This window comes from Anthonomus grandis, chromosome 1 (assembly GCF_022605725.1).
Source record: "Anthonomus grandis grandis chromosome 1, icAntGran1.3, whole genome shotgun sequence".
NCBI lineage: Eukaryota > Metazoa > Arthropoda > Insecta > Coleoptera > Curculionidae > Anthonomus > Anthonomus grandis.
In genome coordinates, this window is record NC_065546.1 from 43,972,394 (window position 1) to 43,999,672 (window position 27,279).

Consider the following 27,279-nt stretch of genomic DNA (forward strand, 5'->3'; position numbering starts at 1 on the left):
AAAAAAAAACATAAGTTAATATTTGATAAAGTACTCGTTACATCTTCAGAACGTTTTGGCATAGATCTTATTAGCTTAAAAATAATCCCTGGATCCATATTCACCCATGCTTCCTTCAATGCTCCAAACAATTCTTGCTGATTTTTATTTTGAAGATTTTCCTCTGATTTAGGAATCTAAAATGTCCCACACATTCTCAATTGGATTGAGATCAGGGAATTGTGAAGGCCATTCCATTACATTAATGTTTTCCTTTCTGAACCATACGTTTACGAACCGAGAAGAATGCTTGGGATCGTTGTCCTGTTGAAATAAATGTCTTAAAGGCATAGTATCATCAGCATATGGAATCATTTGGTTTTCTAATATGTCCTCATATTAAAACCGGTCCATTATACCTTCTATTTTATACAGAGGGCCCATACCATAGCCCGAAAAGCATCCCCAAACCATTACTGCTCCACCACCATGTTTCACTGTTGGACAGGTATACTTGGGGTTGACTCTTTCATTGACAGGGTGTCTACCATACACAATTCCATCACTTTTGAACAAACAAAACTTGGATTCATCGCTCCAGATTACCTTTTTCCAATCATGCTCTGTATAACGTAGATGCGTTTTTGTAAAACTTAAACGGGAACGTCTATTTTTTTTGACAGCAGCGGTTTCTTGGCAGGTCTTCTGGCAAATAACTTGGCCTCTAATAGTCTATTTCTTACCGTCCTCGAAGTCACGTTTACTCCAAGCTCTTCGGATATGCGATGCTTTATCTTATTGGATCCCAGAAAAGGCTCATTTTAAGCAATTTTGATAATTTGTTTATCGGTATATGGAGTGGTTTTTCTACGTCTCCCTGACTTTTTCTTAGCAGATAAATCGCTATTTGTATGAAACTGCTTAATTATACGAGACACGATAGATCTATGTAACCTAAATGTCTTTGCAATAGCAATCTGCTTTTGACCACTTTTGTATAAATCAACAATTCTATTTTTAATATCGACAGATAAATGTTTACCGCGAGGCATCTTAAGCAGCCAAATACCGCTAACTTATCAGTTTAAACTAACACTAAGTAAAATATTTTGCATGATTTGAGAAATATTTCAAAAATGTTGCTTTACTTTTTTCCACTCTGAAGTATTCTTTTTTGTGTCCCTTGGTAAAACGAGATAAGAATTAACAGTTTTTATTGGCAAACCATTTATAAGTACCATATGTTTTTATCCATAGAAATTTTATGCTAAAAGTCATCATCTAATATTTTATTTTAGCAACTTATTAAATGTTGCTCTACATTTTTCCACTACTGTACCTAGTCTTTTTTTGCATAAGGATGGCATTTGCCTTGTTTATTAGATATAAAAAAGTATTAAGGATTCTGACGCATATCAAATAAGAGAAAATTAAATTTCCTTTAAAAAGTGTCCTATGAGTTTTTTTCTGAAAATCCATAGTTTTTCAGTAAATCGAGAAGAAATGAATCAATACGTACCCCTAGTTCTTTTGCACAAAAATATTATTACTCTTGTTTCTAGTTGCAGTGCAAAGCAAATTACAGAAAATTGATTTTTCTTTGTGAAAAATGTCCAATGAGTTTTTTTTGGAATTGCATAGTATTTGAAAAGACTGAGAAAATCTGAATCAACAGGTATACAGGTAGTGGCAAAAGTAGAGCAACATTTGAAAATACTTTATTTTTTCAAGCAGTGTATGTAAACCAGAAGTAAAATTATTCCAGTAATTTATTATTACACAAGCAATTTAATATTAAGAAAAAAAAACATGTTTCCTTGTCCTTAGTATTTTTGTATTAAAAAAATATTTTTTAGGTGGAAAAAAGTAAAGGAACAATTCTATTTTTAATATCGACAGATAAATGTTTACCGCGAGGCATCTTAAGCAGCCAAATACCGCCAACTTATCAGTTTAAACTAACACTAAGTAAAATATTTTGCATGATTTGAGAAATATTTCAAAAATGTTGCTTTACTTTTTTTCCACTCTGAAGTATTCTTTTTTGTGTCCCTTGGTAAAACGAGATAAGAATTAACAGTTTTTATTGGCAAACCATTTATAAGTACCATATGTTTTTATCCATAGAAATTTTATGCTAAAAGTCATCATCTAATATTTTATTTTATTTTATTTTAGCTAACTTTTAAATGTTGCTCTACATTTTTCCACTACTGTACCTAGTCTTTTTTTGCATAAGGATGGCATTTGCCTTGTTGTTAGATATAAAAAAGTATTAAGGATTCTGACGCATATCAAATAAAAGAAAATTAAATTTCCTTTAAAAAGTGTCCTACGAGTTTTTTTTTGAAAATCCATAGTTTTAATGAAAATCAAATACACAAATTTGATTTGTCTCTACTGATTATGAGTTTTTTTCTGAAAAAGCATTGTTTTTCAGTAAATCGGGAAAAAAATTAACCATTACGTACCCCTAGTTCTTTTCCACAAAAATATTATTAGCTTTGTTCCTAGTTATAATGCATATCATATTATAGAAAATCGATTTCTCTTTAAAAAGGTCCAATGAGTTCTTCTTAGAAATTCCATAGTTTCTTAAAAACTGGGAAAAGCTAGATCAACAGGTATAGCTAGAATTTTTACATAAAGATATCAGTTGTCCTGTTTCTTAGATATAAAAAAGTATTGAGTGTTTTAATGCATATCAAATTAATGAAAACTATATTGTCTCTTAAAAGTGTCTTATGAGATTTTTTCTGTACGTATACCTAACTAATACGTACCCCTAGTTATTTTGCACAAAAATAATATTATTAGCTTTGTTCCTAGTTGCAATGGATATCAAATTACAGTAAATTGATTTCTCTTTAAAAAATGTCCAATGAGTTTTGCTTGGAAATATCATAGTTTTTAAAAAACTGGAAAATACCGAACCAATAGGCATCTCTAGACTTTTTGATTAAAGATGACGTTTGCCTTGTTTCTTTGGTATAAAAAAATATTAAGGATTCTAATGCATATTAAATAAAAGAAAATTAAATTCCCTTTAAAAAGTATCTTATGAGTTTTTTTCTGGAAATGCATAGTTTTTCAGTAAATCGGGAAAAATTTAACCAATACGTACTCTTAGTTCTTTTGCACCAACATATTATTACCTTTATTCTTAGTTGTAATGCAAATCAAATTACAGAAATTTTATTTCTCCATACTGAATCAACAAGTATACCTAGACATATTGCATATAGATGTCATTTGCCTTGTTAGTTAGATATAAAAAAGTATTCAGGTAAGTAAAGGATGTCCCAATAAGAGCGCACGTTTTAATTGGTAAATAAAAGTCATAATTTATTTTAAACTGAGTGTTATTTATATTTTAATGTAAAGCTAATACACTGCAATTAAACGTGAAAAATAATATCTGGCAAATGGCCGCCTCGACTTTCGTGACAGACTCTTATTCGTTTTGAGAAATTTTCAATTACATTTTCACATAATTGCGATCCAATTTCGCTAATAATACGTCTAATTTCGTTTTTCAACTGTGGAATTGTTGTTGGGTTATTAGCGTATACGAGGGATTTTAAAAAACCCCAAAGAAAAAAGTCACAAGGCGTTAAATCGCATGATCTTGCGGGCCAGTTCTGGTCTCCATTCCGTGAAATGACACGACCGGGAAACTTTCTTTGTAACAATTGAATTGCTTCACGTATAGTGTGACATGTCGCACCATCGTGTTGATACCACATACCGCCCGTATCCATACCATCCAATTGAGGCCATAAAAACTCAGTGAGCATATTACGATAGCGTTCGCTGTTCACGCTGCATTTTCAGCCTCGTCCTCTAAGAAGTACGGTCCAATTACTCCGCCTGTCCAAAGTCCGCACTAAACAGTGACTCTTAATGGATGCATTTTCTTCTCATGAATTACTCTAGGATTTTCTTCGCCCCAAATTCGGCAATTTTGTTTATTAACAAAGCCATTAAGGTGAAACTGTGCCTCATCGGTAAACAAAATTTTTTTCGAAAAATCGACATCTATTTGTTGTTTTTGCAATACCCAAGAAGAAAATGTACGGCGCGTCGCATGGTCCACTGGCTTTAATTCTTGGGTCAATTGAATCTTATAGGCATGTAAATGAAGATCTTTTGTTAGAATTCGGTGGGTAGTGCTCTTCGAAATGTGCAACTGCTGTGCACGATGACGGATAGATGTTCCCGGATTCTCGCCAACACTTTCACGCACTGCGGCAATATTTTCAACAGAACGGCTAGTACGGTGACGCACTGGTGTTTTTACATCCACGACAGAACCATTTTGTTCAAATTTATCAATTAGTCTTTGGACGGTCGTGTGATTTGGTGCATCGTGTCGACCAAAAATGCCCCGCAATTTACGAACTGTTTCCGCAAAACATTCTCCATATTTGTAGTGTGTTTTAACAATAATAATTCGTTGTTCGACCGTATATCGTTCCATGGCTACTAATCGCAAACTGTTTACATTATTCTTTTCAGTTTTTTTTTGACAAACTGCGATAAAAAAAAGAATGCTGCGCAATTCAAAACGTGCGTTCCTATTGGGACACCCTATATATTAAGTATTTTTTCCTGGCATTTCCAGGCTTTATTACGCAAAAAAATTATAGTTTTTGCAGGTAATTTACATGAAGTTATTTTCTGGTGTAATACATTTTTTAGAATTCTTCCAGACAATTTTAAGCAATTTTTGTTTTTTAATTATAGTTATAACTGTAAATAAAGTGCCTGAAAATATAAAATATTATCTCAATTATTTGGAATAAATATTTAGAAGAAAAAATGAATAATTTTAATATAAATAATAAATTTAATCCCATACTTCGGTCATAAAACCCAAGTTTAATTAACCGAACATCACTTCGAAAAATCCATGTTAATTCAAACGACATCCCATTAAACTCTTACTGTCCCAAATTCAATTAAAATTCAACGTTCCCCGAAAACATTTAAAGTACATTAAGTAACGTTTTAATTTACTCCCGAGAGTTAATAACGCGTTTTACATATACAGAGGCGTGTCAAAAATTAAATGAAATTAATAAAAAAAAAATCGAGGAAAAAAAAACACCACGTCATCGGAAAATCAATTAGTTGTAAATACTTCACGTCGTTCTAATTAAAAGTTATTGGTTAATCTGGTTTTTCTTTCTTTTCAGGTATTGCCGACCGCCGACAGATTAGAGAGAGCGAGAGAGAAGTAGTAGGTACGATCTACTTAAGTTAGATTAGTATTAGTTTAAGGTCTGTTTGAATATATGTTTTTATTATTATAAGCATTTCTAATATAGAGAAAGTGTAGTATAGTGTTTTTGGAATTTGCATAAAATTTCCAATGTTTACTCAAAATGAGTCATGTTTAAGTTTTCCTTAATCAACAAAAACTGCCAATTCTTCTTCTTCGGCTTAAAACTTATCATCAGAAGCACAAGGTCAGTTCTACTTCTTTAATTCCGGTTTTTAGAATTTTCAACCATTATATCATACCAAGTATTTTCAATAAAAACATTGCATTTTGCTCATAATTTGCAAAGTCTCAGTGGTTTCTTTTTTATCCATTGCTCATAGAATAAGAGCTCAATAAACATGAGAAGATAGATGTCGAATTCATTCATTTTAGATTCCTGTTTTTGGAGTTTCGACGCAAACTTCTTTAAGAAACTCGTCACTATTCCACATGATGACCAGTTCCTCACGTTCTCATAAAAATGTCCATATAGCAAAGGCAATAATTCAATCTAAATCGTTTATTCCCTCGTAAATCAGATTTAAACGAGTTTCTTGTGTCAAAAAGGTGGCAATTTCGCTTAATTTATAAGCAATTTTGGCGCTATTGGAGAGTGTTTTCTATTATTTCTGCCTCAAGGGACTAAGGTGGGTTTAGGGCAATAAATACAAGGATGAATTACGACCAGTTGTTTATTTATTTTTTTATATCCAATTGTGCCATATTTAGTTATAATTAGGATTAACATTAATTTTAAAATAAATTAATTATTTTTTTTGTGCAAGGCTGAATTAAAGCTTTAATAGTTACACTCTGTACATAATTAAACGTAATTTTATTATAGTATTTCTAATTTAAAAGCCTTTTATTTTATCAATATTTCCTAATTTTATGAATACAAGAGGTAAGTAGCTGTGCATATTTCAGAAGCATTGCAACTTTCCACATCATCTGACAACAGCGCTACCGCGAGCAGTGGTGAGTACACTCGATTCCTTATTGGACTGAAACTGCTCAAAAAATTTCAGTGTTTCTCAAATTATCTTCAATTCCAGGCAGTTAAAGTCGCGATGTATTTTTTCCAAATGACTAAGGTAGAAATTTGCTCCAGGTTAAGGCTTCTTATGAGCAATTACAATGACGTTTTCCAGGTAAATAAATCGATTTTTATTGTCTGGAAGTCGTAGTTTTTTTAGGCAAAATATTTTCTTGAATAGGGTTTTCAGGCAATTAAAGGCGTTATTTATTATTTCTAGGCAACTGAAGTCAGAAATCTTTGACGCCAAGGTGAAGGGGTACAGTAGTATCTTTCAGGATATTAAAGTCCTGGATAACTTTATTTTAGACAGTTGAAATCGTGGTTAATCACTGCCTGGAATTAATGAATGTAGTCTTGATTTTTTTTCATAAATAATTTTTTCAAGTAATTAGAGTCATTGGTAATTTTTTTAACGCAGAGTAAGTTCTGAAATTACTGTATGTAGTATCGACATATTTTTATTATGAAATATTTTTCTAGACAATTGAAATTATGGTCATAGTAAAAGTTTTCCAGGCAATTAAAATCGTGTTTAGAGAATACCTGGAACTACTGTAAGTAGTCTTGAATTATTTTTTTTTAATAAAAATGACCGCCATACCGGTTTCTAGGTGATTGGAAATTTCATAAAAATTGACATGAACTGCCTCATCCAGGCATCAACCATTGATGACGATATTTTTCTGAAGTATTAACGACCTCAGCTGTTTTTTCCAGATAATTGAAATAAAATTTCTCTTCTAAGTAGATAAAAAAAACGACTTTCTCCTCTGCAGAGATTTTAATAAAATAACTGCTTGATTTTTTTTAAATTCATTGTTGCCCAAAAATTTTCAACTGTCTGAAGGCAGTGAATTTTTTCAAATAATTTTTTCACGCACTTAAAGCCGTAGTATAGAATTTTTAAGCCAGTGCAAATACTGAATCGTTGTCTGAATTTACTGTTTGTAGTGAATTTAAAAAAAAATCGTAGTTTTTTAGGCAATTTAATAAATAGGGTTTTCCGACAACAAGTCATTGCTCATGTCTTTTAAGGCAGAGTAAGTCCTGAAATTACTTACTTTTTTTAATAAAAATAACCTCAACACCTTTTTCTAGGTAATAAGAACTCTCATAAAAATTGACCTCAACTGCTCTAAAATACTCACAATAAGTGTCTTTTTCAGGTAGTAAAAAAACGACTTCAACTTCCTCCTCTACAGAGATTTTAATAAAATAACTGCCTGATTTTTTAAAAATTAATTGTTGCCCAAACATTTTCAAACCACTGCCTGAAATTACTCAGACAGTAATTTTTTTACGCACTTAAAGCCGTAGTATAGACCTTTTAAGGCAGCGCAAATACTGAATCGTTGCCTGAATTTACTGTTCGTAGTCTTGACATATTACTCTTAAACAGTGAATTTAAAAAAAAAATCGTAGTTTTTATGCAATTTATTAAATAGGTTATTTCCTGTAACTAGAGTCGTTGCTCATTTCTTTTAAGACAGAGTAAGTCCTGAAACTACTGTATGTAGTCTTGACATATTTCTATTATGAAATAATTTTTCTCGACAATTGAAATTATGGTTTTTGTCAGGCAGTTAAAATATTGGTTTGTGAATGCCTGGAACTATAAGTAATCTTGAATTACTTTTTTTAAATAAAAATGACCTGAACACCCTTTTCTAGGTAATTGGAAATTTCATAAAAATTGACTTCAACTGCTCTAAAATACTCACAATAAGTGTCTCTTTCAGGTAGTAAAGAAAAACGACTTTAACTTCCTCCTTTACAGAGATTTTAATAAAATAACTACTTGATTTTTTAAAAATTTATTGTTGCCCAAAAATTTTGAAACTACTGCCTGAAATTACTCAGGCAGTAATTTTTTTACGCACTTAAAGCCGTAGTATATTATGTAGCCGTAGTGTTATTATTTCTGGAAAACTAAAATCAAAAATCCTTGACGCGATGTAGTTTAGAGTCATGGGGTATAGTATCTTCCACTAAAGTAACGGATAATTTCCTTCTAAACTTAAAGGCATAGTAAATGTTTTCCAGGCAACTGAGATTATGTTTTGTTCAGGAAGTTGAAGTCATAGTAAAGATTTCCAAGGCAATTAAAGTCATAATTAATTTTTTTTGATGGATTGAAAGTTCTAAATAATTTTCTCTAGGGAGCTAACATCGTGGTTAATAAATGCCTCGAATAACTGTAAAGAAATCTCGATTTATTTTTTTTTACGAATGACCTCAACACCTTCTTTTAGGCAATTGGAAATTTAAAAATCCCATTGTTGCGCCAATTATTCTAAAATCATGATGACCTCAACTGTTTTCTCCAGATAGTTGAAAAACAAGACTTCAACTTCCTGCTCCACGGAAATTATCCTCAACTGCCTGATTTTTTTTTAAATTTTTTGTTGCCCAACAATTTTCAAACCACTGCATGACATTATCTTATATATAGTCTTGTCTTAGTTTTTCAGGACTTAATTAGTGTAGACTTTAGGCAGTGAATGTTCTGAAATATATTTTTTGATACCTAAGGCCATAATATAGGTTTTTTGAAGCATTGCAAATCTTGCATTGGTGTCTGAATTTGCTGATCATAGTCTTAAAGTTTTTTTTCCCTTAGGCAGTTGTTTTTTTTTTAACCGCATTTAACGCCATAGTTGGCAATTAAAGCCACTGTTGATTTCTTTAAAGATTTTTAAGGCAGCTAAAAGCATAATTATTACTGGGCAACTAAAGTCAAAAATCTTTAACGCTACGGAGCTAAAGTCAAGGCGATACCTTCCAGAATATTAAAGTCCTCGGTAGTTTCTTTATAGATAGTTAAAATCATGGTAAATTACTGCCTGGATTTACTGTATGTAGTTGATTTATTTCCTTAGGCAAGGAATTTCATTAAACAACTTTTTCAGATAGTTAAAGATATACTTAATTTCTTTTGAGGCATTGGAAGTACTAAATATTTTCTTCTGAATAGTTAACATCGTGATTAATAAATGCCTAGAATTATTAAGTTTTTCATTTCACTTTTTGACTTATTTTTTTCAAAGAAAAATTAAAATAACCTCAATATCAAGATCCTCTTCTAGGCAATTAGAAATTTCATGAAAATTGATCTCAACTGCCTAAAAAAAATTTCATTGTTGCCCAAAAATTTTCTCATCTCTTAAATCCTTCTCTAAAATACTCAGAATTACTTTTAACTATATTTTCCAGGTAGTTTTAAACAAATGACCTTAATTGCCTCATGTAGGCAGTTGGAACGTTACTGAAATTGACTTCAACAGACCTCAAATTCCTTTTCGAGGCAGTTGAGAAAAAAACGTTTTTGAACTCCCTCCTCCAAGAACCTGGAGATTTAACAACATTGAGCTCAATTTTAGTGTAGACTTATTTCTTTCAGGCAGTAAAATTTATCAAATAGGCACTTAAAGTCATAATATAGGACTTTTGAAGCAGTTCAAATTCTGAGTCACTGTTTTTTTTGAATTTACTATTTGTACCTTTGATTTATTTAACCCAGACAGTGGATTTCAAGAAATTAGGCACTTAAAGCCATAGTTGATTTATTTTGAGATGAGAGATTAACTTACGATCAATTATTGTTTAAACTTATTGTATGCAGTCTTAACTTATTTCTCTCAGGTAGTGTAATTTTTAAAAAATGCTAGGCATTTAAAGTCCTGAATTATTTTGAGAGTTGAGGCATTCTATAGAGCTAATGTATTCTTTAGTGGGGTATTATGTTATTAAGGGAACGAAAATTCAAATCTCCACACTTTAGTAAAAAAAATTAATTAGCAAGAAGTGTTTCGGCTATTGCCATAAACAACAATAATGATAAAATGGTTTTACTTTTCCTTAATTATACTGAATTTTTTCATTCAGGTAGTTCAAATAATGAGTCATTATTGCCTGGTAAGTCGTCATGAATAATTTTTTTCAGGCAGTGAACTTTCTTCCCTAAATTTATAGTAAAGGTCTTCCAAGTATATAAAGTCATAAATAATTTCTCTTGAGGTAGTATAACTTCCAAATAATTTCTTTCAGGCAGTTGACATTATGATTAATATCTTCGAAGAATAATTAATGTAAGTAGACTTCATTTATTTTTTCAGACAGTAAATTTTTTTAAATAATTTTTTAATAAAGCCATAATAACAGTTTTCTAGGCAATATATGTATATCGTTTCAAAACGTCTTTCGTCTGTTACTCCCTTCTGTTGTTCCACCGGTCCTCCCTCATGGGGGCTCTGGTACTCATGACTTTCTTTATGCTCTTTCTGCGATTTAGTGGTACCGATTTCAGAGCAATTTTAGGAAGGTCTTGTTCCTTCCATCCTTTGAACCTATCTGTTATCCTCCGATAGACTTTCCGAGCTGGGGTGGTTAAATATGCAAAATCGTAGGGTTGCTCATTCACTTACTTTTTTTTATAAAATTCTTAAATACCGTAGTCCACCTTACCTATACCTTAAGATTACTTTTAGAAATGATGTTCACCATTTGGGCTTAAGAAGAAACACAACTCATATTCCAAGATATAAGACTCAATTATTTAAAAGATCCTTTTCCTATAATTTTGCATATCAGATAAACTCTTTGGGCATAAATTTTGAGTTGCTGCTATATCTGCCGTTTTTGCTTTAAGTCTGTTATTATCGACGATCTATTCCCATTCATTGTCGTAAATCATTGAGTCATTCGTAACTGTAAATCGTAAATCCTAAAAACATCCTGTTTAGCCGTTTCAAGTTTTCTTTAACTTTCTTCCGTTTCCATAAGTTAAACTTTTAATGAGTGTTTCATAGATGTTGTATTTACGTTGTTTCCCAATTTGGTTACTCCACAGTACACTTTCCGGCTTGTGTTATTCTTATTTTTATTCTTCCAAACAATTAAAGTCATGTATCATTTCGTTTGAAGCAGTTTAAGACAAAGTCATAATAATTTCTCTTGAAACATTGAAAGTCCTGAATAATTCCTTCCAGGCAGTTGAAATAATGGTTAATTAATGCGTAAGTTACCGCTCCTCAGTAATTCTTACGCATACTTTTCAGAAGGTGATCTCCAAACGAAGAATTTTCTAAAAGAAACTGTATTTAATAGCTGCCTAGCATTACTATATGTAGACTTATTTTCTTCAGGCAGTGGATTTTCTTAAATAATTTATTACAGGCAGTTCAAATAATGATTACTCAGTGCCTGGAATAACTGTATATAGTCTAGATGCATTTCTTTCTAACAGTCGATTTTCTGAAACAGTTTTCACAGCCACTTAAAGTCATGAATAATTTCTTCTAGGCAATTGAAGCAATGGGTTAGGCACTACCTATTTAATTTTTTTAGAACGTAAAACTTTTAAGGCTATATTCACATTTTCTCATTTTTCCAGGCAATTAAAGTCTAAAAATTAATTCCTGGTAGTCCTGATTTCATTCTTTCAGGTAGTTCCAGGCACTTCAACGCATCATTAATTTATTTGAGACAGTTTAATTCCAGAATAATTTCTTTCAAGCAGTTTAAATCGTGGTTAATCGCAGCCTGGAATTACTACGTGGGTATAAGGGTGTTGCAAGGTATTACCGCTCAGCAGTAATACTTTTCGGAAAAAAATTATCAAATGTCTTTGTATTTTATTTGTGTACCAGTAGAGTAAATAAAAGACCTAAAAACACTTTGTATCATTGTTCTCTTGTATGTCTAAATATCTCATCAGCAATCGATTCAGCGATCAAATGTTGCTGGAACTTAATTTTCTATTACAGGCACAATCAAGAATACATTAGCAGAATATCATTTCTTGCTGATGAGAAATATCTTGAAGTTATACCTAACATACCTATAGTAATTCTAGCTGCTTAGAATTACTGTAGGTAGTCTTTGTCACGGAGTAACTGTAAACTTAAATGTCTGTCATAAACATATCCAAGAATACCTTTGATGATTCCTTTGGTAATTCTCCTAAAAATCCTTTGAAATCCTGACACGTTTTAAATTTTTAATAATTCAGTCCCAGATTCTAATTTTATACTGATAATGGTGCCGTACGCACGTACGTTATGCCATTATGATTTTACGCGCAAACCTTAAGAAAACCTCAACAGAATATAGTTTCTTGCTGATGGTAAAGCTCTTGAGGTTGTGCCTTTGAGGAACTATTCTTTATTTATTCTTTTGACAATTCTTCCAAAAAACCTTTGAAATCCTGACACGTTTTAAATTATTAATAATTTAGTCCCATTTTTTAATTTTACACTGATAATGGTGCCGTATGCATGTACGTTATGCCATTATGAATTTACGCGCACACCTTAAGAAAACCTCAACAGAATATAATTCCTTGCTGATACTAAAGCTCTTGAGGTATAATTCTTTGATGATTTCTTTGGTAATTTCCAAAAAATCCTTTGAAATCCTGACATGTTTTAAATTATTAATAATTTACTCCCAGTTTCTAATTTTATACTGATATTGGTGCTGTATGCATGTACGTTATGCCATTATGATCTTACGCGCATACCTTAACAGAATATAATTGCTTGCTGATGGTAAATCTCTTGAGGTTTTGCCTTTGAGGTACAATTCTTTGTTTGTTCTTTTGACAATTCTTCCAAAAAACCTTTGAAATCCTGGCACGTTTTCAATTATTAATAATTCAGTCCCATTTTTTTAATTTTATACTAATAATGGTGCTGTAGGCATGTACGTTATACCGTTTTAATTTTGCACGCATCTTGTATTTCTGATTTGGGAAATTAAGTGCTAAAGAATATAAATAAGTCTTGACTTATTTTTTTCAGGCAGTGGATTTTCTTTATTAAAAAATTCAGGCACACTTAAAGTCTTAATTAATTTCTATTGAAGCAATTTAAATTCTGAATAATTTCTTTCAGACAGTTGAGATTATGGTTAATAGCTGCCTAGAATTACTGTATGTATTCTGAGTGAATTTTCTTAAATAATTTATCCAGATACACAGACAGTTCAAATCATGTTTAGTCAGAATAACTAAAATACTTTTTACAGGCACTTAAAGACATGAATAATTTCTTCCAGGTAGTTAAAGTCATGGTTAATCATTGCTAGAAAGTTATAAGTTATTTTTTTTATGCTACAGATTTAAAAAATAATCCAGACAGTTAAAGCTATGATTTATTTGATAAATGATGACTCTTAGTCCAGTTCTTGTCCAAACAGTTAAAGTTACAATAAACTTCTTCCAGACAGTTACCTAATTTATATTTAATGCTTTGTTTAATTGCCTGGAAGTCATGATTTAATTTTGTCAGTATTTAACACATTTTAAATTTTTTAAGCAACATTTTAAATTTTTTAGTATTCATTATGTGTAGGATTAAAGTCATAGTTATTCAATTGATGGCAGATCTTATTAAAAATATGCAGGTAGTTCCAGGCACCTAAAGTTATAGTATGTCATTCTGGCAATTTAAATCATAATTAATTTTTGCATTTAATCATTGCCTGGAATTATTCTATGAATTCTTCACTTATTTTTTCAGGCAGTGAGTTTGCTGAAATAATCTTATCAAAAAAAATAAAGTTAACATTATTATGAGGCAGAATCATTTCTTCCATACCGTTAAAGTCATGGTTAGACACTATTTCTATGTAGCCTATATGTAGACTTATTTCTTCTAGTAAATATAAGTCATAACTTTTAATCTGGTTCTTGTTTAGGCAGTTAAAGTTACAATTAATTAGTTCCAAATATTTATTAATTTTATTTCTTTCACGATATAACACTTCCCAGGCAATAGTAATATGTTCAGGCAGTTAAAGTCTAAATATTTGTAACAAGAGGCTGTTGAGGACTGTGAGAGGAAAGCTATAGTAAATCAATATCTGGTGGTCCTGAATTAATCCTTTCAGGTCGTTCCAGGCAGTTAAATTCAAGATTTCTTTTTTTCCAGGCAACTGATTATTATGGGTTTTTTTGGCTTTTTCTGAGCAAATTGAAACTAATTTTTTTTAATATTAGATTTTTTTGAATTTCTTAAGACTTTTGCAAAATTTCACTAATTGTGTTTGTAGATTTTATAGTAAGAGACATACCAACGTGAGAATACACCGTTTTTCATGACGTGTTTTTCTACATTTTCAACCTCAAAGACACTCTACATAAAAAATTATTAAACAAGTAAAAGAAAAATGACCTGAAAGCTTTTAAAGCATATATAATAAGTTCTTATGCCATACAAGTACATTAAACATAATAAATATTCTTTGATAATAAAATACCATTTACTGGCTGCTACACATTCGAGCAATTTCATTGACCAATATTTTATTAATAAATAACAACTATGATGCCTTGAGCGTAAACAAAATTAAAAATTGTCATAATCCGAAGGAAATTATATGTGAGAAACCGAGAAATAACCTCGTTTCTTCTGTCCCCCCTCCCCCATATGGTAGAAAAAGACACAAAATCGCCAGTAAGTTCATTTAAAAACATGTTTTTATTATCACATTCGGGAACAGTAAGTACAGTCTAAATGGAATAATAAAACAGATCTTACAAGTTAATGAGACGGGGCCCTAACTAATGTTAACAAAAATAACATTAACTAAAATAAATAACAAAAATATAAATATATTGACAGGGAAAACATTATCTAAATTAACTCGGACGTAATATGTACAACATGATGCGGGTTTTTTAAGGCACATAGTTTAAAATCACATTAATTAGTACAATAATTATAGTGTTCACAGTACATTTTGAACATTGTGGATATAGTTTACTTCTAAAATGGACTAGATGAACAAATGTTCATTACAACCATGGCACAGTTCAAAATGGCAACTTTACAATGGAGCGTCTTACACGAGTGCCTATATAAAACCTGCCTATATATTTCGTTTTTTTTTAAATAACTATAAACTTATTTATAATATTAAATAAAAAAATTATTTTACATTGCAAAAGTGCGCGCGCAATATACAAATAATAAAATAAATAAAATTACAAATAATATATATACATAGGTACTAAATAAGTCGGGTTATATTACCTAATGTGGGACAAAGTTTCGGTTTTTGCAGGTGTCATATTAACAAGCACCAAAAATTGAAATTTTGTTTTTTTTGTGACTATTAAAAGATCCAACATAGCGAATGGGATGCCATATCCAAAATGTTATTTATATATCAAGAGACTGTCTATTTGAAACTAATAACCGCGTTTAAATAAACAGTCAGTCAGTCAAGCTATATCGAGGAATTAAATAAAAATTTGTATTTAAAATTAAAACATATAAGAGAAACAATTTTCCTCTGTAAGATCTATTTACTGTATATTCAAAAATATGTTATATGAAAAAATAAAGGTGATTTGCGTGGTAGCTTGTACACTACCATGCTTGCTTAGTGGTTGTAAGCTCTTTTTGAATATTCAAGGTATGAATAATAGTTTAAAAAGGTATAAAACATTTGCCAAGGCATTTGAATAATTCTAAAAATAATAAATACAAGATTTTTTTTCAAAATTAAAATTCAAAACACATAATATGAAATTTCAAAATGGCGGATCAGTACCATCTTGGGGGAAAAATCGAAAGATGGCTGGTTTATGGCTATTTTGAAACTTTGAAAAGTGTAGCAATTATATTTTAGAAAATATACCGAAATATTTATTTGCAAACCCAAAATTAGGTTTTTAAAGAAATAACCTGTATATTAAAAAAAAATGGTTTTTCATTTGAAAATTCTCAAAATAGCAAATTTTACAATTTATTTCAAAATTTTTTTAAAATCATTATCAGGTTCTTGATTTTTAAAATTTTTGAAATATTTCAATTTTAAATTTTAAGAAAACAAGTAGGATTTCTTAATATTTTTTGAAATTCCTCGAAAAAAAAAAGGCAAAAATTATATTTTTTTATTAATGAACATCAAATTTCCAAAATAAACTCTTTTTCGTTGAAATTGTCACAATAATTTTTTTCCAAAATCTAAATAAAATATTATATCATAAGATTTCTTGAAATTGCAAAAAAAAACTTTTTTAATATTTTTAAATTTCCAAAAAGAACAACAGTTTGCTAAATATATTTTAAAAACTAAAAAAAAAAGTTCGTTTCAAGGTATAAAATTTCTCAAATATAATTCTTTTTTAAAGTTTATAAATATTTTAGAAAAGTTATGTTTTCAAAGGGAATTCGTGTGCTGTTGAGTTATAGCTTTTAAAAATCCAATTTTGAGATATTTGGGTTTTAGGATATATTTTCTTTTCCTAAAAGCATTATTTATCAATTTTCTCTCGTTTAAAAAAAAAGAAGATTCGCGAAGGGGTTCGAATCATTCTAAAATCGTTATTTATTATCAAGATTAAAGTTTTTTTTTTAATTTTCAAATATTTTTAAATTTAAAACAAAAAACATGCAAATGTTTTAACATCTCAAGGCAGTTAAATAAACCGATTTGGTTTCTCATTTAAATATATGGAGGATGCCTTTGCTATTATTGACCAGGTTTTGAAGAAAAAAAGAGTTTTCTTAACCCCTAACCCGCCTTTAAACTGAAATTTCCCCCTCCAATTTTGTAACTTGGGGGCAAGGCTTCACGACTTTGTCTAGCGCGCGTGTTTACTTTTAGTAGCACATTAACTACGTAGGAATGCAGCTTCGTTGTGGCCGAATTTACGAAAATGGGTCAAACTGACCCAGCGGTAGTTGCGTTATAAATATTTTCAATTTAGCACTTTATGAAATAATTATTTTGGTAAGTTTTTTTGCATAAAAATTGTTTTGAACAAGTTTTTATTGTAATTTTTGTATCTAGTTATCCATAAAAATGGATTCCAAATTATACACAGAGCTTTTAGACGTTATAGAAAATGACGATTTTTGGCAGGACCTCAAAGACGTGGATGAAACTAATGAGTTCACGGATGATGAAAATGGCGCCAATGTGTCCTTGGAAATTGCTGAGAATGAACAGGACGCTCTTAGAAAAATTTTGGAGGATGGAGATAAAAGCGATGATTCTGAAGAGGACTGCGAGCTATTTAGTGAACATGATTCTCTGAGTGAGGCTTCTGGGGTTTCTGGCAATGATGATTCTGAGAAAGATCAACCTCTAATTAATTTTACGTCTTGGGTTGAGAAGGATGGAACAAGATGGTCAAAAGGAGCAGCAACACGTGGAAGAGCAGCAGCTCATAACATTATTTATACTAAACCAGGTTTGAAGGACTTTGCATCCAATGAGTCAGCATGGAACTTACTTATAAATGATAAGATGCTAAAGATAGTTTGTAAATTTACAAATATAAAAATTGGACTGTGTCAGGCCAAATATAAAAGTTTTAAAAGACGTAGGGCTGCCAGAAGAAAATTTCAGACGTTTATTGCCAAAACAAGTGAAGATGAGCTAAAAACCTTTTTTTGGTTTGTTATATCTTCATGGCTTATTCAAGTCTGGTCGTGAGGATCTAAGGTCAATGTGGTGTACTGATGGAACAGGAAGAGACATTTTTAGAGCTACAATGAGCCTTGCAAGATTTTCTTTTTTGATTTGTTGTTTACGCTTTGATGATTTACAAACCAGGAAGGAAAGGATCAAATTGGACCAACTGGCGCCGATTTCAGAAGTTTTTTATACATTTGTGGATAACGCACGGGAAATGTATAACCCTGTTACCCTGGATGAGATGTTGATACCCTTTAGGGGTAGATGCGGATTCCGTATGTACATCCCTAGTAAACCAGCTAAGTAGGGCTTGAAAGTACAAATTCTGGCGGATTCAAAGATCCACTATATGTTGAACGCCGAAGTATATACAGGTGCCCAAATTTGAGATCGGGCCCCTAAAGAAAAACGTTTTTCGAATCCTTCGGAGGTTGTGCTTCGTTTGACAATGGGTACCAACCGCAATGTAACCGCTGACAACTGGTACTCTTTAATTGAGATAGTAAATGAGCTGCTGAATAATAAGCTTATAAAAATAAACGTCAAATACCACCAGAATTTCAACCCAGCCGTAAGCGACAACCTAAAAGTTCACTGTTTGGTTTTTCTCCGGCGATTACCATGGTATCATTTGTTCCAAAAACTAATAAAGCAGTTATATTAGTATCAAGCATGCACCACGATAATAAGATAAACGAAATTTCATTGAAACCAGATATAATCGAGTACTACAATGAGACTAAAGTAGGGGTTGATGCTCTTGACGAAAAATGCGCAAATTATTCTACTTCACGCAGAACAAGACGTTGGCCAATGGCATTATTTTATGCAATATTGAATATTGCTGGAATTAATAGTTATGTTTTATATAACTGTGCATCTAATGAAACAAAAATTACGCGCTATGATTTTCTAAAGCGGATAGGGGTATCGTTATGCAAGCCGTTCGTCATAAAAAGACTAGGCAATACCAAAGTTTACTGAATAAAATGCTTTGTATGTATTTTATTCAGTAAACTTTGGAAATACAAAGGTACCTCGAAAGGTTCGAGAAATGGTCTCCAATATATTTCATACTGAGATTCCAAAACCTCCTGTGCCACTCACTAATAGAACAAAGTCCAAGCGAAAAAGATGTGCCATATGCCCATGGTCAAAGGACCGAAAAACAAATACTGTTTGCAATAATTGTAAAAAGCCTATTATAAACAAATAGACATTAAACATAATTATTAAGTTGACAGACAGCATATTTAAAACACTTAACATAGATTTCACAGGAGTATAACGATTACATCTTAAAATCATAGCTCTGTTGTGGATTATTTCCAATTGGTTAATCTTGTATTGGGGTAAATTGAACAGCGATGTTTTGCCAAAACTGCAAATGTGGGAGTGCAATGGTATTATATAACATCAATTTTGTGTGCATTGACAAAATTCGTCTGATTCTTATTAAGAAATCGACTTTTTTTTAAGAATGTTCTCACTATGTAGTCTGCGTTTGCGTAAATGTTAAATTATATAAAAAATATTTTTTTTTATGATTCTGTGATGGAGTAATCAAGTTTAATTTATTTAAATTAAAATTTTAATAAATTATATTTCATATTCCAAAAAAAAAGAAATTGCTTGACAAAACGTCGAATTTTAAATTAATTTTAGATGAGGAAAAGTGCCTTAACCCTTAACAACTATTCCAAAAAAAAAATCGCAACAACTATTGATGGGTCAGTATGACTCACTGTATTATTTATTCAAAAAAAGGTAACGAAACTTACAACGTATTTTCTAACATAAAAACAAAAACGTTTTAACAAAAAAAACTTACTTAGTGCAGTTAGGACAAACTTTTACTGCGCATTTACATTTAGTTATAATTAATGCATAGAATATTCTGTTTTCATTTTGTGTTTATAAATAAAAAATATTCACCTACATGTCACTTTGTGCCAAGTCTTAGTATTTTAAAACAATCGCAATATAGGTAAGTTTTACACATTTGCCCCATATTCTTCTTAAAGTAGGCATATAGAGGATACCAGTCGTCTACACACTTGCCCCAAAATAGAGAGGAAGTGTGTAGTATAGACTTTGTTTTAAAAAGAAATTATAGTTTATTCAAAAAATAAAAAGTAGGCATTAGAATTGCAGTAATATATTAAGCAAAGACGAAAGATTTTTTAAATAAAACGAGAAATTTGTGTTTGATTCTGCTTTATTTTTTATTAATAAATAAACCTAAACTTTCGCAATTTTACTAAACATTTACCCCACTTCACCTTAGTATGTAGTGTTTATATTTTGTTATAAATTTTGAACGCCAAAAAAAAAACAGCTTTTTCAAAAATTCAGTAATATCGAAATAAAATATAATATCTTAAGATTTAAATTTAGATACTTGAAAAATGTCCAATGTCTTGTTTTCTTAAAATTTATTAGAAATCTTAAAATAATTTTTTTTTTATTATTTTCAAATTAAAAAAAAAGTTTGCTCAGCATATTTAAAAATTAAAAAAAAGTTCGTTTGGGCCATAGTTAAAAAGACACAGAATTTTCACAAAACATTAAAAAAATATCCAAAAAATATTTAAAAAAAAAAAAAATTATACTAATATTCATAAAATTCTTGAAAATATATAAAAAAAATAGTATTTTTAACGATTTTATGATGGCGTAATCAAATTTTAATTCGACGTTTCGTCTTTAACTTTGCATTACAAGTTCTAATTGTTTTTTAAATAGTGTATAAATTTGTAATAGTTTTTATAAGGAAACATAAGAGTTGGTTAATTACTTTTCGTAATTTTTGGGAAATCAAAGTCCAGTACGGTATTCAAAAACACATAATTAATAATGCAGCAATAAACATAAAACGTTGAATCCTAAATTCCTTGTAGAGCAAAAAAGTGACTCAAAAAATCTCCTTATCCTTAAGTCGTCAAAATATGGTCAATAACAACACAGACTCTAACTAACTCTATATATTTATATGAGAAATTAAATGGGTATATTCAAGGGCCCTGAAGATGTTAAAACACTTTTCGAAATATTTCAAATTAAAATATTTTCTTGTGGAAAAGACTCTTAAGAGAATGGATACACAAAGGAGATGAATACTTGCACCCATCACCCAAAAACCGATTTTTTCAGATTTTTACTTCGACGTTGCAACATCAGTTTTGTTTCTATCAAATAGTTCGCAGTACGTGGAACAAAGCCAAGCTTATGACCAAAATCGTATAGATATTAGAGAGAGATGGGTGCACAAACGAATGCACTTTTAACAAAAAAATTGTATAGTACTATAAAAATTACACAAAGAACATAAATACTCACGTCGAGTCGACCCTGAGACGAAAAAAATAACTCGCTATCAATTTCCCATAATGGCGTTCGATATATAAATATGGCATTTTCAAGTGTCAAACGGCTCATTGTCACCGCATCGTAATTATCTATTTAACCATAAAAATTCCTGATTTTTACCGACCGACACACCGGGTGTTTCGTCTAAATAAATTACGGAAAAAATGCACGGTCAGATCTAACGCGGTTTTAACGCCGTTTCGCAGAACCGGACCCGCATAAAGTGCTTCCTCATTCGTTTTTCTTTTGTTCGTCTATGTGACAAGCCGGTAAAACATTTTCAACATTCGACTAAGTTATAAACTATAAAACGGTCGAGGTTTTAAAACAAATTTTTCATTTATTTTTTTTTTCGTTCGTACCGGCATACATAAGTTATGTGGAATTCGGTTTTATATCAGGGCAGAGCCTTTACAATATATGCATATACAGACACCTGTTGAGCAGATTAAACTTACATTTTTCAAAAACAAATTAATAAAGAACTCTTGAAAACCATTTTTTTTGTGCATTACTTATATGGATATGTCGAGCATTTATTTAAATTAAATATATAGCTTAAGGACGTTAGTGGATTCTTTACAAGCCAAAGAGTGTATGTTTTTTTTAAATTTTGCCTTTTGACGGACAAAATTATGCTTTTACTGCAAAAAAATAAGAATTAACTAAATTTGGTAATTAATTTAAATATTTACAAACAGTAGTTAAACCACCTACTTTGAGCATAACTTAAATGAGCATGATAAACATGTATAGTCAAAAATTTCATGCATAATTTATATGCACGTGACAGATATTGATTTTAGTAATTTAAATATAAAATCAATTAACGTCGGTGGGGTTTTTAAGCCAAATTATGTATTTTTTTAAATGTTGCCTTTTAACAACAAATTTTCTTTAATGTATATAATACAACATAAATAAGCAGAATTTACTCATTAATTAACACCTTTTTTGTGCAAGACTTAAATGGGTTTGATAAAGATCACTTATTTTATCACTTTAGTTTTTAAAAAAGAATACAATTTAATTAGACATAATAACCATTTCATCTATATGCCTCTTTGTAATTAAAAAAAAAATATATTGCATTTATTGCACAATTGGCTGAAAAAACTGAAAACCATTTTTTCGGGCATAATTTAAATGCATATGATGAATACTTTACTAATTTTAATTTATACTCAAAAAGAGCCAATAAAATTCTTAAGCCAATGTAAGGCAAGGCATTAGTTTATATTTTAAGGTTTTTTTTCAAAAAACAACCTTGAGCCAAATATAAAGTAAACTTTAACGATTTCACAAGAACGTTTAAAATTTTTGAAGAACTCATAAGATTTGATTTATTTATTGCATAAATAATAAAAAAGAACAAGTTTCTCATGTGGATAACTTATACAGATATGATAAACATTTCATAAATTTAAATATAAAGTCAAAGGACGTCGGAGGGATTTTTAATCCAAAATTATGTATTTTCTAAAAAATTGCCTTTTGACTGCTGTAAAATAACACAATAATTAAAACAAACAATATTTAAAACACCTTTTTGCACAGAACTTACATGAGTACGATGAACATTTTACTCACTTCAATATATCAAAAATTTTTTTTCTGCAACAGCAATATGTACAACCTAATCATTTATTACACAATTTTTAAAAAAGAGCAAAATCATGATGTGCAAAAAAAATTGATGTGCATGAAAAACATTTATAGTCAAAAAAAGAAACATCCCGGGATCCCGGGACATTTTTAATCCCGAAAATCCCGATTTTTTGTAACATATAGTTAATTACTGACAGTACCGCCAAAAAGTGTCGAAGCTGAAAGAGCCTTTTCTTTGGCGGTCACATTTGCGACTAAACTTAGATCTCGTTTAAGTGATTTATCTTTAGATACCTTAGTGTTTTTAAGAGCATATTTTATTTTTTATAAACAAAACTAACTATTTAATTTCAAAGTTATTTTGTATTAATTTTTTTTTTTGAAGGATGTGTTTCTGTCTCAAGTTTGTTTTTAGACTTTTTAGTTGGGTTATTAGGTAGTAGGTACCTAGGTATGTAATATGTAATACGTAATGTACAAATGTACTGAAAATGTTTTTAGTTCTGAATTTTTAAATAATTTGTTTTCAGTTAACTGCATTTTTATTTGCTCGAGATACTGTTATTACTGTTAAATATTTTATTCAAAATATAATTAGGATCGGTCCCGGGATTTGGATTTTTATCCCGGGATTTGAAAACGGGATCATGATCCCGAAAACTGGAATTTCTATTACCAACTCTTTAATATTTTTTCGAAAAACATTTAAATTAAAACAGAATTCGTTAATATTTAATTATTTATTGCATAATTGGCAAAAAAGTATCCAAAACTTTTTATCGTGCATAACTTAAATGCATCTGACAAACACTTAATTAATTTCAATTTACAGCGAAATAGTGAAATTCCTAAGCCATTGTACGGCAAGGGTTAATTTTATATTTTAAGTGTTTTTTTAAAATGTCGTCGTTTTATAACTGAAAAATTAAAATTAGTTTTTAGTTTCATGAGGATTTCATTGATTTCAAATACCCAATAGCCGCAATTTTTTAATTTTTTTTTTTGGTAAGTTAAGTATCTGAATTTATTGACATCGGTTAAAAAATAGCAAAATTTTATTTTTGGACAATTTAAATGAGTATGTTGAGTATTTGGTTAATTTAAACGAGCATTTAATAGCAGAGGCTTGATCAAACGCGACGATATAAGTACCTGTTACCAAAAGACATAATTTCTCAAAAACATTTTAAATTATTGAAGGATTCATTAGACTTTAATTATTAAAAAAAAAACTATTTTTTTTGTGCACAACTTATTATATAGTCAAAGGACATCAGTGGGATTCTAAGCAAAAAATATGTTTTTTCAAAAAATTTGCCTTTTGACCGCTAACAATATTTTTTTTACTGTAAAATAAAAGGAGTCAGGAGAGTTTATTATTTTATTATAATATTGTCAAAATTAAATTAAAGCACCTTTTTGTGCATAACTTAAATGTATACGAAAAACATTTTATTAACATAAATATAATTTGCTTTCTGGAACGGGAATTAGCAGAATTTATTCATTTAATACATAATTTAAAAAAAATTGCTAGATCAACTTTTTGTGTGTATGATAAACATGTTTAGTCAAAAACATTAAAAATTTAAAGTAATGAAAATTTATTATATAATTTCTATAAAAGAACACGATTTAAATGGGCATGGTAAGCATTTCGCTATTTTTAATTTAATTTCAAAAAACTAAGAAGAATTCACTAGCCGTTAATTGTTTATTGTAAATATACAGGGTGTTTCAAAAGTCATAATCCAAACTAAAAGGGGGGGTAGGGGAGGCTATTTGGAATCACAATAACCCCCTATGTTGTTATCCGATTTTTGATGGTTTAGAAGTTATAGCTGTTTTTCAGTTTTTTTCTATAATTTACTTCTGGCTTAAAAAATTATTTTTTTCTATATCTGGAGCTTTATTTTTTGTTTTTATTCCAACAAATGTCGAGTCTTTTTAATAAAAGTGTAGTGTAATTTTTTTTTTGTTTCGCTGTAGAAAATTTTGTTTAATTTGTTTTTGGACTCTTCAAAAATGAATTTTAACAATTTATTGAAGCACTACACAGTACACAAAGACCTACAGGAATTTAAACCAATGTTTAAAAACTTCCTACAATTTCTAGTCTTTCAATAAAAACATTTACCTTATAGTGTTTATTATTTGATCAGTGTATGTTAAGAAAATTTTTAGAAAAATGAAACGTAAAAGAAATAAAATAATACCACATTTTTTGCTTGCATACCCTAAATTTGGTACTATTTAAGTTCGCTTGACCTTCAAATTGGAATTCAGAATGCTATCAAGAGCCACAAACAAAAATGGCATTCTCACATGGACCATTTTAAATAGCCAAACCGACTATTGTTGGTATTTTCTGTATTGTTTTCTGTTTGTCTTTAGCTAACGTGTTAATCGATTTTTTTTCTGTTTTCTGACCTATTATACCATTAAAGTAATAATTAATCTGCATCGAGATGCCGGATCGGTATACCCCACGGGAATATGCTGAAATGCATTACTTTTATGGATTGTGCGGAACGCTCGCCTTGCTGCAAGAGCGTATCGTGATCGTTATCCGGATCGTGAATGCTTTCCCGATCACAGAGTGTTCATACGAGTGCAGAACTCATATTTGCGGGGAGAAATACCTGGTGATGTACAACAAATAGGCAGACCGCGGTTGGATGATGAAGAGGTGCTTGCTTTGATAGAGGCGGACCCTTCTACAAGTATTCGTAGAATTTCTAGAGCTACTGGATTAGCTATAGCTACGATACATCGCATGTTGCGGAGGAACAACCAGCATCCATACCACGTGCAACATGTTCAAGCCCTCTTACCACGTGACTACGCGCCTAGAGTAGCATTTTGCAGAGAAATGCTTCGACGCTGTCTGCAAGACCCGGACTTTTTTTACTGCATTTTGTGGTCCGATGAGTCTTCATTTCAAAGACTTGGTATATAATATTCACAATCTTCACTATTGGGCTGTAGAAAATCCGAGAATAATAAGGCAAGATCGCTTCCAGGACCAATTTGGTGTAAATTTGTGGGCAGGAATTCTCGGTGGTAGGCTGATTGGCCCTTTCGAGTTACAGAGTTTCAGATTAAATGGAGAGAGCTACCTAGATTTTTTAGAACACCAACTTTATGACTAAGGAGTGGTATCGAGGCCGCCGCGCTCACCTGACCTTAATCCTTTTCACTATTTTTTATGGGGATACTTTAAAGAACTTGTATACCAAACGGAAAATAATACTGAAAATCAGCTTCGTCAAAAACTTAAAAAGAAATTTTATAAGACGATGTCGTTTGTGTATATGAGCCGGCGGCGGCCATTTTGAACATCTTTTTTAAATAAATGCCAATAATGAAATATCCGAAGTTTTATTTTAGCTTTTATTTCTTTTACGGTCCATTTTTCTAAAAATTTACTTATATTAAACAGATAAAGACCTTTAAGTTAAACGTTTCTATTGAAAGGCTATAAGTTGTAAGAATTTTTAAAACATTGGTTTAAATTCTTGCAGCGCCTTTCTGTACTGTGGTGCCTCATTAAAACAATAAAATTTGTTTTTAAAGAAACCACAAAAAAATTAAACATGATTTTCTGCAGCGATAATACAAATTTTTTTTATGATATACTTTTATTAAAAAAATTTGACATTTTTTAAATAAAATACTAAAAAAATATATTTAAAAAATAAATCCCCAGACATTAAAAAAAATAATTTTTTAAGCCAGAAGTAAATTATAGCAAAAAAGTGAAAAACAGCTATAACTTCTAAACCATCAAAAATCGGATCACAACATAGGGGGTTATTTTGATTCCAAATAGCCTCCCCTACACCCCTTTCAGTTTGGACCATGACTTTTGAAACACCCAGTATATGCCAAAAAAAGATCCAATCAAGATTATTAATTTTTTACTGTAAAGTCATAGAATTTAGCAAAATTTCGTGCATAGCTTGAAGATAATGCATTTTCCAAATTTTTGCCTTTTATCATTAATATAATATAACAGGAATTTATAAATTTATTATTACCTATTTGTGCATAACTTAAATGGGTATGGTAAACATTTACTATTATTAATTAAGATTTATTTCATAATTTCTAAAACAGAACAAAATTTAAATTGCATAAAAAATATTTCACTAGTTTTAATTTATCTTCTAGGCTTTTCCTTATTTCTTTAAAAAAAAACTTAAAAAGTATTCATTAGTATTTAATTCCTTATTGCGTAATTGCTAAAAAAAGGGCCAAAAATATTTTTTTACTCTAAAATAATAGAAACTAGTAGAATTTATTCATTAATTACAATATTTGGTAAAAATAATTAAAGCACCTTTCGTGCATAACTTAAATGGGTACGATGAACACCTTACTAATTTTAGTTTACAGTAATTAAAAAAATAAAATTATATTTATTAAATTTCGTGAAAAACCAAAAAAAAATACTAAATTACATTTTAATCGCAAAACTGAACTAGGTATAAAGAAACTTTTTAATCATTTCACTGTATTAAATATTTTTTACGAAAAAACAACAAAAATAGCATATTCACAGCTATCAGTGCATAAATTAAAT

At 30.2% G+C, this 27,279-nt stretch overlaps 1 protein-coding gene and 1 long non-coding RNA gene across 2 annotated transcripts in view; one reads left to right on the forward strand and one right to left on the reverse strand.

Annotated features, from left to right (window-relative positions):
* LOC126736148 (uncharacterized) overlaps positions 1-6,105 on the forward strand; it is a 53,320-nt gene extending 47,215 nt beyond the window's left edge. Inside the window, exon 3 of the long non-coding RNA XR_007660615.1 lies at positions 5,178-6,105. This is a non-coding gene — a long non-coding RNA (uncharacterized LOC126736148). The remainder of the gene's footprint in view (positions 1-5,177) is intronic.
* LOC126736142 (serum response factor homolog) overlaps positions 1-27,279 on the reverse strand; it is a 302,580-nt gene that overhangs the window by 134,410 nt on the left and 140,891 nt on the right. The gene's annotated exons all lie outside the window — the stretch shown is intronic.